Source organism: Oncorhynchus masou, chromosome 1, assembly GCF_036934945.1.
Source record: "Oncorhynchus masou masou isolate Uvic2021 chromosome 1, UVic_Omas_1.1, whole genome shotgun sequence".
NCBI classification, from domain to species: Eukaryota; Metazoa; Chordata; class Actinopteri; order Salmoniformes; family Salmonidae; genus Oncorhynchus; species Oncorhynchus masou.
The window spans coordinates 12133033-12146357 of record NC_088212.1 but is presented as its reverse complement, the minus strand read 5'-3'; the positions used below and the strand labels follow the sequence as shown (position 1 = coordinate 12146357).

The 13325-nt window shown below is 42.4% G+C and overlaps 1 protein-coding gene and 1 non-coding gene across 3 annotated transcripts in view; both read left to right on the top strand.

Annotated features, from left to right (window-relative positions):
• LOC135515654 (glutamate receptor ionotropic, delta-2) overlaps nucleotides 1-13325 on the top strand; it is a 667356-nt gene that overhangs the window by 65256 nt on the left and 588775 nt on the right. The gene's annotated exons all lie outside the window — the stretch shown is intronic.
• On the top strand, nucleotides 419-471 carry LOC135551655 (U7 small nuclear RNA). The gene has a single exon (XR_010457346.1). It is a non-coding gene; the product is annotated as a U7 small nuclear RNA (small nuclear RNA).

Below are 13325 nucleotides of genomic sequence, written 5' to 3'. Positions count from 1 at the left end.
CACTTTTAAAAATATCTGGTGCATTATATTGTGATTTTATCCACTCTTACTCCTGCTGATAGGCACTGCAATAGAAGTGGATATTTTAACAACATAAACACTGATTTTACTGCACTTTAAAACCATTCAAGTTTGTTTTTATCAAATCAAGTAAAAAAAAAAAAAAGTAAAAAGAGGAAGGAGAACTACACCACCCCCTCCCCTCCCCTCTCCCTGTGCCTTGCCAATCCTGACCTCCACCAAACTGATACATGGACAAGAGGAATAGAAGAGGGCATGAAGCCCTAAGATGTCTGTACCAGTCTCAAAGTTTGTTGTCTCGTCTCTACAGGTTAAAGAAACTATCCGTTCAGACCCCAGTCCTACCTACCTATAGGTTATAGAAAAAAATCTATAGAATCTATCTATAGGTTATGTAAAATGTACTCTTTTAGCATTTCTCTAGTAGGTTTTCTCAAGGAGAAAGCCTCCACTTCTATGTCAAAGATACTTTAGTCAGCTAAAACACTACAGTGAATACTACAGTAAAGTCAGCAAAAACACTACAGTGAAAACTACAGTATTTATACTATAGTATTATTTCATGTGGGTATGTACCGTATGCTATACATTAGTATCTATGTTTACATTGTGCAATTTAGTGCAATAGTTACATACAGGAGATTGTTTTGTTTATTAAGTTTATATATTGATGGGAGACTGTTACAGAGGAGTGTAAATGCTTTTTTTAGGCTGGATCATGTTGTGTTGTATGTTTTAATTATGTCATGTACTGATTGTTGCTGCCTTCTTGGCCAGGTCTCCCTTGAAAAGAGACTCTGGGTCTCAATGTGCTTTTCCTGGTTAAATAAAGGTTAAATAAATAAAACATTTGTTGGCCATGGTTTTATTATTTATCATTTAGAATAATCCAAAATGAGTCTGGTGAAAACACAGTTGAGATAATACCGCAGGGGAATTGCTTTATGTTTGAAGGCAGTGTTTTTCAGTCTTGGGCTTTGGAATCCACAGGTGGTGCAGAACTTATCAAGGACTTAAAAATGTGTTGACTAGTTGAATACCGGTCTTGAACAAAACACTTTCGAAGAGAATCATACTGTAATCGTATTTCATAGAGAATCATACTGTAATTGTATTTCATAGATAATCATACTGTAGTCGTATTTCATAGAAAATCATACTGTAATCGTATTTCATAGAGAATCATACTGTAGTCGTATTTCATAGAGAATCATACTGTAATCGTATTTCATAGATAATCATACTGTAATCGTATTTCATAGAGAATCACACTAATTGTATTTCATAGAGAATCATACTGTAATCGTATTTCATAGAGAATCATACTGTAATCGTATTTCATAGATAATCATACTGTAATCGTATTTCATAGAGAATCACACTAATTGTATTTCATAGAGAATCATACTGTAATCGTATTTCATAGAGAATCATACTGTAATCGTATTTCATAGATAATCATACTGTAATCGTATTTCATAGAGAATCACACTAATTGTATTTCATAGAGAATCATACTGTAATCGTATTTCATAGAGAATCATACTGTAATCGTATTTCATAGATAATCATACTGTAGTCGTATTTCATAGATAATCATACTGTAGTCGTATTTCATAGAGAATCATACTGTAATCGTATTTCATAGAGAATCACACTAATTGTATTTCATAGAGAATCATACTGTAATCGTATTTGATAGAGAATCATACTGTAATTGTATTTCGAAGAGAATCACACTAATTGTATTTCATAGAGAATTATACTGTAAACTTATTTGATAGAGAATCATACTGTAAACTTATTTAATAGAAAATCATATTGTAAACTTATTTCATAGAGAATTATACTATAAACCAATTTAATATAGAGTAATACTGTAAACTTATTTCATAGAGAATCATATTGTAAACTTATTTGATAGAGAATCATATTGTAAACTTATTTCATAGAGAATTATACTATAAACCTATTTAATATAAAATAATACTGTAAACTTATTTCATAGAGAATCATACTGTCACGTTTGTCGTAATGATGAGACCAAGGTGCAGCGTGAGTAGAGTTCCACATCATTTTAATAAACCGAAACTCACTGAACAAAAACAACAACCAAACGAAACGTGAAGCTACTGTTGTGCACTCAGGCAACTAAATCTAGACAAGATCCCACAACACAAATGAGGAAAATGGCTACCTAAATATGATCCCCAATCAGAGACAACGATAAACAGCTGTCTCTGATTGGGAACCATATCAGGCCAACATAGACATACAAAAACTCCTAGACATACAAAAACCCTAGACATTCAAAAACTAGAGTATTCATCCTAGTCACACCCTGACCTAACCAAAATATATAGAAAAACAGAGATATCTAAGGTTAAGGTGTGACACATACTGTAAACTTATTTCACAGAGAATCATACTGTAAACTTATTTCACAGAGAATCATACTGTAAACGAATTTCACAGAGAATCATACTGTAAACGAATTTCACAGAGAATCATACTGTAAACGAGTTTCACAGAGAATCATACTGTAAACTTATTTCACAGAGAATCATACTGTAAACTTATTTCACAGAGAATCATACTGTAAACTTATTTCACAGAGAATCATACTGTAAACTTATTTCACAGAGAATCATACTGTAAACTTATTTCACAGAGAATCATACTGTAAACGTATTTCACAGAGAATCATACTGTAAACGTATTTCTCACTGACATGACAGATGGCTTGAGAAAGACGGATTGCAAACACTCAGGCAAAATGTTTCAAGGTACTTCATATGTGCTGTCAGTTTTGGAGAGAATCTGGATGGACCCTACTCCACCAGTGGTGAAGCTGACAGTTTCTCAAGAACACAGAACTCGGAATTCACAGAATTCTCTGTTATCACTCCCCTGCCTTACATACCAAATGTGTCTCGCTCCACTCACATTACTAAGAGCTTAGCTACTGTATAGTGAAGGAAGTAGATAAGACGAAGAGAGAACAACTCTCAAACGATTAATTATGTGTGCCTGTACTGTCTTAACGGGCACGTGGCAGGGGTGTTTCATGACAGAACTAGCCCTGTATGAAAGCTATGATTCGACTAGCATTTTTGTAGTATCTTCAGACATCTTAGCACCGTGTTCTTAGATACCCCGTCAGATGTGATGGTCCAAATAGAGCACAGTGTCCCCAGTACACCAGAGTGGTTCAGAAGAGCATGGGCATGACGAGGATTTGACAGTATCGCGAAGCACAAAACACTCATTATAGCTTGTCCGATCACAGTTTTGGAGTTAAATACACTCACAAGTCCTCCTTTGATGCTTTCGGTGAAGCTAGACTAAGGTAGATAAAGTCAATGCATGATCAATATGGTATCTACAGTGCAAACACGCAAACTGTTGAAATATGCATGGGATGTCATCGTTTTGATTGATCATGTCTGGGAAGGTCTGCTGGGGTTTGTTTGACGCTCCCTGCAGGGAAACCAACTGACTTCACTTCATGTAAGGTGATTTCCCCAGGAAAGGTAATCTCTTTAAGCAGATGGTCCATTAGAGGATTCTCAATGCAGCTTTTCTTGTGTAATTGTGTTTGAGCAAACACCAGTCTTTTTTGTGAGGCCCGGTGTGGGCCTGTGACAGCTGAGCAACCAGTACGGTAGTAGCACCCATTGTCTTCAAATGTCACCACTTGAGAGTGGAGTACTTATGCAGGCTCATACAATAGATTCACCCATTAACATTTTTAAAATGGAATACTCGCCGCAGGATTTTAATCATTCAAGGATTACATTTCCATCTTCAAAAGAAAAACATGTATACATTTGCACAAATGTTCATCCGAATGTCATATGTATACACAAGAGATGTTCCCATAATCTTTTGTTGATTCACGTCACATTCAGACACATACAGCTCATTCCTGCCAAATTATTTGAATGAATACTGTAATGCGTTCAGCACTGTAGTTGCTGTGATAGACCTGAAGCTTGTAAATGCTGCAGCACAGTGCCCTGAAACAGCACTGTAGTTGCTGTGATATACCTGAAGCTTGTAAATGCTGCAGCACAGTGCCCTGAAACAGCACTGTAGTTGCTGTGATAGACCTGAAGCTTGTAAATGCTGCAGCACAGTGCCCTGAAACAGCACTGTAGTTGCTGTGATAGACCTGAAGCTTGTAAATGCTGCAGCACAGTGCCCTGAAACAGTACTGTAGTTGCTGTGAGCTGTTGAAAATATTCAGCAATGCTTTAAACTATAGAAAGGTAATAGGGAAAAAACTGATTAAAATATATGCATACTGTAAGTCTGCTAAATGACTAAAATGTTTAAAACAAATATATACCACAAGGCTTATATTGAGTAGACAAGATGGATGTGTTTTGGCTTTGATATGTAAGGACTCTGTATGAAGATGTATGAAACTACCTCTTGGGAGAGAGAGACATGGCAGCCATCCTTGGTACCCCTCCATCAGACAAAAACTAGGGTTCTATTCAGTTTGCTGATTAAATGTTTGAATCGAGCAGTTCGGTTTTCCTAATTCTCGTTAATGAGATAATTAGTGTGACTGTTTGGGGAGCCGAGAGAGCAGAAAATGTATTTCTGTTATGGTGTGTAACGGCTTTCGTCTGGTGGAAGAGAAGCGGACCAAAATGCAGCGTGGTATCTTTGAGAGATGTTTAATGACGAATGAAAAAATGAACAATACAAAACAACAAAACGGAACGTGAAAACCTATACAGCCTATCTGGTGAACACAAACACAGAGACAGGAACAATCACCCATGAAATACTCAAAGAATATGACTGCCTAAATATGGTTCCCAATCAGAGACAACGATAATCACCTGACTCTGATTGAGAACCGCCTCAGGCAGCCATAGACTATGCTATACACCCCCAAGACTAAAACACACAACAAAAAACCCATGTCACACCCTGGCCTGACTAAATAAATGCAGACAAACACAATATACTTCGACCAGGGCGTGACATGGTGTTTGTTTTACTTTTGAGAAGAAGAACAAAGGCCATTTGTTGGCCTTGTAGCATAGGGTTTAGGTAACTTGGCACAAAGTTCAGCAGGCCCTGGGTCATTTGCAGTGGAGCAGAGAGGGACCACTGTCCAACATTTGGAGAAAATGTTGGAGAATATAAATGCGTCTATCTTTCTCTCAGGAGCAAATGGGTAACGTGTAGAAAGGGGAATGGGAGTTTGGGGATTCCTAGGTCCTTTGTAATAGAGCAGAGAGGGACCAAGTCCTGAGAAAAGGGGATTCATACTAGTTGACTGGACCCAGTGGGACCAAGACCTGAGGAAAAGGGATTAGTGCTGGTGGACTGGACCCAGAGGGACCAAGACCTGAGGAAAAGGGATTAGTGCTGGTGGACTGGACCCAGAGGGACCAAGACCTGAGGAAAAGGGATTAGTGCTGGTGGACTGGACCCAGAGGGACCAAGACCTGAGGAAAAGGGATTAGTACTGGTGGACTGGACCCAGAGGGACCAAGACCTGAGGAAAAGGGATTAGTGTTGGTGGACTGGACCCAGAGGGACCAAGACCTGAGGAAAATGGATTAGTACTGGTGGACTGGACCCAGAGGGACCAAGACCTGAGGAAAAGGGATTAGTGTTGGTGGACTGGACCCAGAGGGACCAAGACCTGAGGAAAAGGGATTAGTGCTGGTGGAATGGACCCAGAGGGACCAAGACCTGAGGAAAAGGGATTAGTGTTGGTGGACTGGACCCAGAGGGACCAAGACCTGAGGAAAAGGGATTAGTGCTGGTGGACTGGACCCAGAGGGACCAAGACCTGAGGAAAAGGGATTAGTGTTGGTGGACTGGACCCAGAGGGACCAAGACCTGAGGAAAAGGGATTAGTGCTGGTGGAATGGACCCAGAGGCACCAAGACCTGAGACCTGAGGAAAAGGGATTAGTGTAGGTGGACTGGACCCAGAGGGACCAAGACCTGAGGAAAAGGGATTAGTGTTGGTGGAATGGACCCAGAGGGACCAAGACCTGAGGAAAAGGGATTAGTACTGGTGGACTGGACCCAGAGGGACCAAGACCTGAGGAAAAGGGATTAGTACTGGTGGACTGGACCCAGAGGGATGATGTGCATGATGTACTTCTGCACAATTAGTGAAATGACTTCCACTGTCTGACAATTGGAGACTAAGTTGGAGAATATAAATGTATGCATCTTTCTCTCAGTATCAAATAGATCCACATGTAAAGATAGGATTGGTTTTATTCAACTTTTTTGAGTCATTTGTCATTGAAGTGGAGAGGATATTTAGCCAATAGGAAGCGTTTTTTGTCATCCAAGTTCAATTGTCCTCCAAGAGTGGCTTGATAAAAGCACAGAAGTGTATGTACAGACCATTCATCTAGAAATGACTGGACCCCACATCAAAGTCTTCCATTTAACTGATAAATGTTGGTTGGGGAATATCAAGGTAAATGCAAACAAGTGAGAGAGATTCCCAGCAGATTGGAATTTCAGATGCAATTGTCCATATGTGTAGACAACTGCTCTTGAAATCCTCTGAAATGAGGGCATGAGTACAGTATCCGGTTATTTTTTTTACGTTTGTGGGCTCATCCACATTATATCATTATCCCATAAATTATTAAAGAGAAAATTAAGAGAACAACGTGGTCTTGTGTAATGCTTATTAATCTATATTTAGTGTCTCTGGAAAAATGATCTGAGGGCTGATTTATGCTCTGAATAGTAATGCGCGGCTTCTGTGTGAAGCTGCTTGGCATTTACGTTTGGATCCGTGTTTTGTTGTTGTCATTGACTTGAAGTGTGAGTGGGGGCTATAAAAATATAATAAGTCTTTCAGAGAATGATTTGGATTGGCAATCCGAGTGTCTGTATCTCTAGAATAGCACTTACCAACCCATTGGGCAAAAACTGGTCGAAATCAACGTTGTTTCAATGTTATCTGCCAACGTATTGTGACGTGGAATCTACAGTGGAAATGCACGGAAAATACTTTTTTTTAAAGTCATTAAATGTAAACCGTTGTTTTGAGGTGAAAGTTTAGCTATGATATTTGTAATTGACTATTACCAGTGTGCTATCTTGTGAGAATGATTGGTGAGAGATTTCCTCTTAAAAACTAAATAGATTCACTGTTGCTATCGAAAACATTCCAAAGGGTAGGTTTAACAGAGCAAATGAAATGTGACCGTACTTAATCAATCATCATTGATGCTAATGTATATTCAACCTTAACATGCGTAACAGATCCATGGGTTACTCTATCTATACATGTCTTCACACGTAAGCATATACAGCAGGCATGTTCAAGACAGAATGCCTAGGTCATCGCAGATCTGCGGAGATCTTCACAATGGCTGTAATAATCTGTGATGGATCTCAAACAGCATTGATCACTTGCACCATGTACTTTTAATGTAATTTCAACTGTAATCCAGGTCATTTGGTTCTGCTATTAGATGAAGCACAGTGACATCACATGAATATCTTGTATAAATAAAAAATAAAACCTTACATTGTATTCCCATTTAAACTTTGCTATGCTTTTAAATGGGTAAATGTGCAGTGACATTTGGGTGACAATTTAAACAGACAATGTAATTGTTTTCCCATTGCAATGTGGTTGTGCTTTTAGATGGTTGAAAGCACAGTGATATAACACATTGGAAATTTAACAAACTTTTGGCTGTTTTTTTGTTGTTGTGTGGATTAATATAGGCTGTAATCTCATTGAACGTATCAACCAAATATTACGCAATTATCCGCGTAAAATGACGCAGTGTGCCCAGTGGGACACCTCTCTCATTATAACTCTAGAAACGACCCTAAGTTGCAGTGCTCAGTAGGCTTTACCTTCAAAATGAGCTTATGTGTGAACCCACAAAGATGGCCTTATGAGGCAAAGTGTGTTTCATTGAGACTCATAGGCCTACTTACAGTAGTGCTGGGCCCCATTCTCCAGGCCACATAGTTTGCTGCAGTGATGAATAAAACAACAGCCTTGGTTTGTTATGTTCTGCTGACTTGCAGGGTTTTAAATTAACTAGCTTCTAGCAGACAACTGGGCTGCCACCGCTCCAGTCTCCCCTCCTCAGCTCAGTCCTAACCAGGGTGGGAGCTAACTAGTGCCCATCTCTGGAAGGTCAGCCTGCTCTCTGATTTTTTTTTTCTCATTTTGTCTGTCACAGTTGAAGTGTACCTATGATGAAAATTACAGGCCTCACTCATCTTTTTAAGTGGGAGAACTTGCACAATTGGTGGCTGACTAAATACTTTTTTGCCACACTGTAGTTTGATGTTACCATGGTCTCTCTCTCTCTCTCTCTCTCTCTCTCTCTCTCTCTCTCTCTCTCTCTCTCTCTCTCTCTCTCTCTCTTCTCTTTCTCTCTCTCTCTCTCTCTCTCTCTCTCTCTCTCTCTCTCTCTCTCTCTCTCTCTCTCTCTCTCTCTCTCTCTCTCTCTCTCTTAATCTCATGCTGTGTGACAACCTCCAGTGAGAAGGCCACGTTGTGTGTCACACTCACAATTGGCTCAGCATTCCATTAGTGTCAAGTACCTTAACACTCCTCACTAATTCCCTCCCCACCTCTCCACTCACAGGGTTGAGCGAGACAAATCTGGGAATATTGACATCGGCATCATCATCAATGCTCATTAACACCGATTTCTACACACACTGGGAAAGGTGCTAATGGATATGCAAATAGAGATATTAATTAGAGAGTTATGGGGTTTCAACTGACTTCAAGCTAAGTGATTCTAATAAATCTCTCGTTGGTGACAGTGTTGCTTGGGGTTAGTTGGGGACGGAAGAGTGATATGGTAAACTATACAGTAGAATATACACTACATGACCAAAAGTGTGTGGGCACCTCATTCCAAAATCATGGGCTTTAATATGAAGTTGCCTCCCCCCCTTGCCACTATAACAGCCTCCACTCTTCTGGGAAGGCTTTCCACTAGATGTTGGAACATTGCTGAAGGAACTTGCTTCCATTCAGCCACAAGACCATTAGTGAGGTCGGGCACTGATGTTGGGCAATTAGGACTAGCTCGTAATCGGCGTTCCAATTCATCCTAAAGGTGTTCGATGGGGTTGAGGTCAGGGCTCTGTGCAGTCCAGTCAAGTTCTTCCACACCGATCTCGACAAACCATTTCTGTATGGACCTCGCTTTGTGCACAGGCGCATTGTCTTGCTGAAACAGGAAATGGCCTTTCCCAAACTTATTCCACAAACATGGAAGCACAGAATCATCTATAATGTCATTGCATGTTATAGCATTACTATTTCCCTTTGCTGAAACTAAGGGGCCCCAGACCATTATTCATCCTCCACCAAACTTTACAGTTGGCACTATGCATTCGGGCCGGTAGCATTCTCCTGACATCCGCCAAACCCAGATTCATCTGTCGGACAACAAGATGGTGAAGTGTGGTGAAGAGAGAACGCGTTTCCACTGCCAAAGAGTCTTTTCGAACTTTACACCACTCCAGTCGACGCTTGGCATTGCGCATGGTGATCTTAGGCTTGTGTGCGGCTGCTCGGTCATGGAAACCCATTTCATGTAGCTCCCGACGAACAGTTCTTGTGCTGACATTGCAGAGGGCGGTTTGGAACTCAGTAGTGAGTGTTGCAACCGAGGACAGTCCCGTTCTGTGAGCTTTTGTGGCCTACCACTTCGCGGCTGAGCCGTTGTTGCTCCTAGAAGTTTCCACTTCACAATAACAGCACTTCCAGTTGATCGGGGAATCTTTAGCAGGGCAGAAATCTGACAAACTAACTTGTAGGAAAGGTGGCATCCTATGACGATGCCACGTTGAAAGTCACTGAGCTCTTCAGTAAGGCCATTCTGCTGCCAATGTTTGTCTATGGAGATTGCATGGCTGTGTGCTCGATTTTATACACCTGTCAGCAATAGGTGGGGCTGAAATAGCCGAATCCACTAATTTGAAGGAGTGTCCGTATAGATAGTGTATATAGAGAAAATCCATGAGACAGCATGGAGCATTCGTGTAGGCCTGTTGATATGAGGTCATTACAATGGATATATTATTTTCTTGTCTGCATTATACTCTAGCCTGTACCTTAAGTTGTATAATACCTTTGAACACACTGTGCTTCTTTCAGCTGATTTAATGTCTACCAAACACCCCAACAGCATCTGAAATGGCAAGAAAGAGTTATGTGTGTGTGTGTGTGTGTGTGTGTGTGTGTGCACGGGGTACATTCCACAAAGATGTAGTGACACAGCGATGAAGCCTGTTCCTACCAAGGAGGTGGACACTGCTGAAATCCCCCCCCCCAACCCTCTGCCCCACCCCCCAACCCTCTGCCCTCCCCACCCAACCCTCTGCCCCCCCTCCAACTCCCGCCCTTCCCTCTCTCCCCCTGCCGCAAAGTCACTATCTTCTGTTACATACGCCCAGTCCCAAGCATCTATGTCTTTATGATGTCAAAGAGCCCTGGTCTAATGGGAAACGGACCCTCCCAGGCCCCATCCAGCAGAGCCATTTAAGCCCACTTTGATTAAATGTCAGGAAGAAGGTGTCTCCACAGCCGGGGAAAGTGAGGGACAGTCATGGAGAGGCTTTAGATTGGCTCAGTAAATGATGAAGGAAATTCATTTACATGGTAATAATGAAAGTGCGTGTTGAGCCAGCAGGAGAAGGGAAAATGGCACGTGTGGTTTTCACAGTACAAATCATGTCCCCTTTCAAGTTATACACAAAGATGGATAAATTAGAGGGAACCACAGATTCCGCAGATGCAGATTGCTGATACACACATACGCACGGCCACACACACACACACACACACACACACACACACACACACACACACACACACACACACACACACACACACACATGACACTCTTTACACAGGCACGCACTCCCTAATGACAGTGGCACACACACACACACAAACAAACATGGTTGAAGTTGAAGGATATGGATCTAGTCCTACCCTACAAGTTCTTGGTTCCTTCCTCCATGAGAATCTCTTTAATCTATTTCAGGCACGCATGGCTCCCTAATGACAGTGGCTGTGGTGACCTCACTCAACAATGCCCACACACACACCATTATATTCCTGCTCTGTGACTCTCCCTTCCTGGTGCAGAGGTGGAAACCCAGCCAGTCTCATCACAGATAGATATTGAAGAAGTCTTTCTTTACATGCATACGATCAGTTATTAATGGGTGACTGTGCGTGGCCGCGGCTGACATGCCGAGTGATGATCAGTTATTAATGGGTGACTGTGTGTGGCCGCGGCTGACATGCAGAGTGATGATCAGTTATTAATGGGTGACTGTGTGGCCGCGGCATGCGCGACATGCAGAGTGATGATCAGTTATTAATGGGTGACTGTGTGGCCGCGGCTGACATGCAGAGTGATGATCAGTTATTAATGGGTGACTGTGTGTGGCCGCGGCTGACATGCAGAGTGATGATCAGTTATTAATGGGTGACTGTGTGTGGCCGCGGCTGACATGCAGAGTGATGATCAGTTATTAATGGGTGACTGTGTGTGGCCGCGGCTGACATGCAGAGTGATGATCAGTTATTAATGGGTGACTGTGTGGCCGCGGCTGACATGCAGAGTGATGATCAGTTATTAATGGGTGACTGTGTGTGGCGCGCTGACATGCTGACATGCAGAGTGATGATCAGTTATTAATGGGTGACTGTGTGTGGCTGACATGCAGAGTGATGATCAGTTATTAATGGGTGACTGTGACTGACATGCAGAGTGATGATCAGTTATTAATGGGTGACTGTGTGTGGCCGCGGCTGACATGCAGAGTGATGATCAGTTATTAATGGGTGACTGTGCGTGGCCGCGGCTGACATGCAGAGTGATGATCAGTTATTAATGGGTGACTGTGCGGCCGCGGCTGACATGCAGAGTGATGATCAGTTATTAATGGGTGACTGTGTGTGACATGCAGAGTGATGATCAGTTATTAATGGGTGACTGACATGCAGAGTGATGATCAGTTATTAATGGGTGACTGTGTGTGGCCGCGGCTGACATGCAGAGTGATGATCAGTTATTAATGGGTGACTGTGTGGCCGCGGCTGACATGCAGAGTGATGATCAGTTATTAATGGGTGACTGTGTGGCCGCGGCTGACATGCAGAGTGATGATCAGTTATTAATGGGTGACTGTGTGTGGCCGCGGCTGACATGCAGAGTGATGATCAGTTATTAATGGGTGACTGTGCGTGGCAGTTATTAATGGGTGCGGCTGACATGCAGAGTGATGATCAGTTATTAATGGGTGACTGTGTGGCCGTTATTAATGGGTGACTGTGTGGGCCGCGGCTGACATGTCAGAGTGATGATCGCGGGTGACTGTGCGTGACATGCAGAGTGATGATCAGTTATTAATGGGTGACTGTGCGTGGCAGTTATTAATGAGTGACGCGGCTGACATGCAGAGTGATGATCAGTTATTAATGAGTGACTGTGTGTGGCCGCGGCTGACATGCAGAGTGATGATCAGTTATTAATGGGTGACTGTGTGTGGCCGCGGCTGACATGCAGAGTGATGATCAGTTATTAATGGGTGACTGTGCGTGGCCGCGGCTGACATGCAGAGTGATGATCAGTTATTAATGGGTGACTGTGTGGCCGCGGCTGACATGCAGAGTGATGATCAGTTATTAATGGGTGACTGTGCGTGGCCGCGGCTGACATGCAGAGTGATGATCAGTTATTAATGGGTGACTGTGTGTGGCCGCGGCTGACATGCAGAGTGATATACGTGGCATTGTGTTGCTGTTTCTACACAATGTTCTATCAGTCGATGACTGCGCTCCCCTGGACCTCCTGGTGCCCATTTATCGCCCTTGTCTCCCAGGTGTCAGCCACCACATCCTTCTCCCAAGCGTGGCATGGGCCGTAAATCTGACCGCCTTCACACGCATGCACTCACAGGCCTCCCCTAAACAGCAGCCCTCCATCCACACCCCTCCGGTCAAGAGGAAACTAATTAATCATTATCATTACACAGCGCCATCACCACATTGCTTTCATGATCACATGGGGCCCACCAGCGCACGAGCCATGTATTGGTCATACACACAGAGATCCTATTAAATTAGATGGGCTATGTCATAATCCCTCAAAGTTCCAGAATGGGGTGAAAATGGCAGCCATATTGGTCAGGGAGTAATCGAAACCAGTCCAATTCGAATGAATGGCAATAGAGGTATACCTTGATTTTACGTATGCAGGAAAGTAAAAGTGAGGCATGAAATATATCAGAAATTGT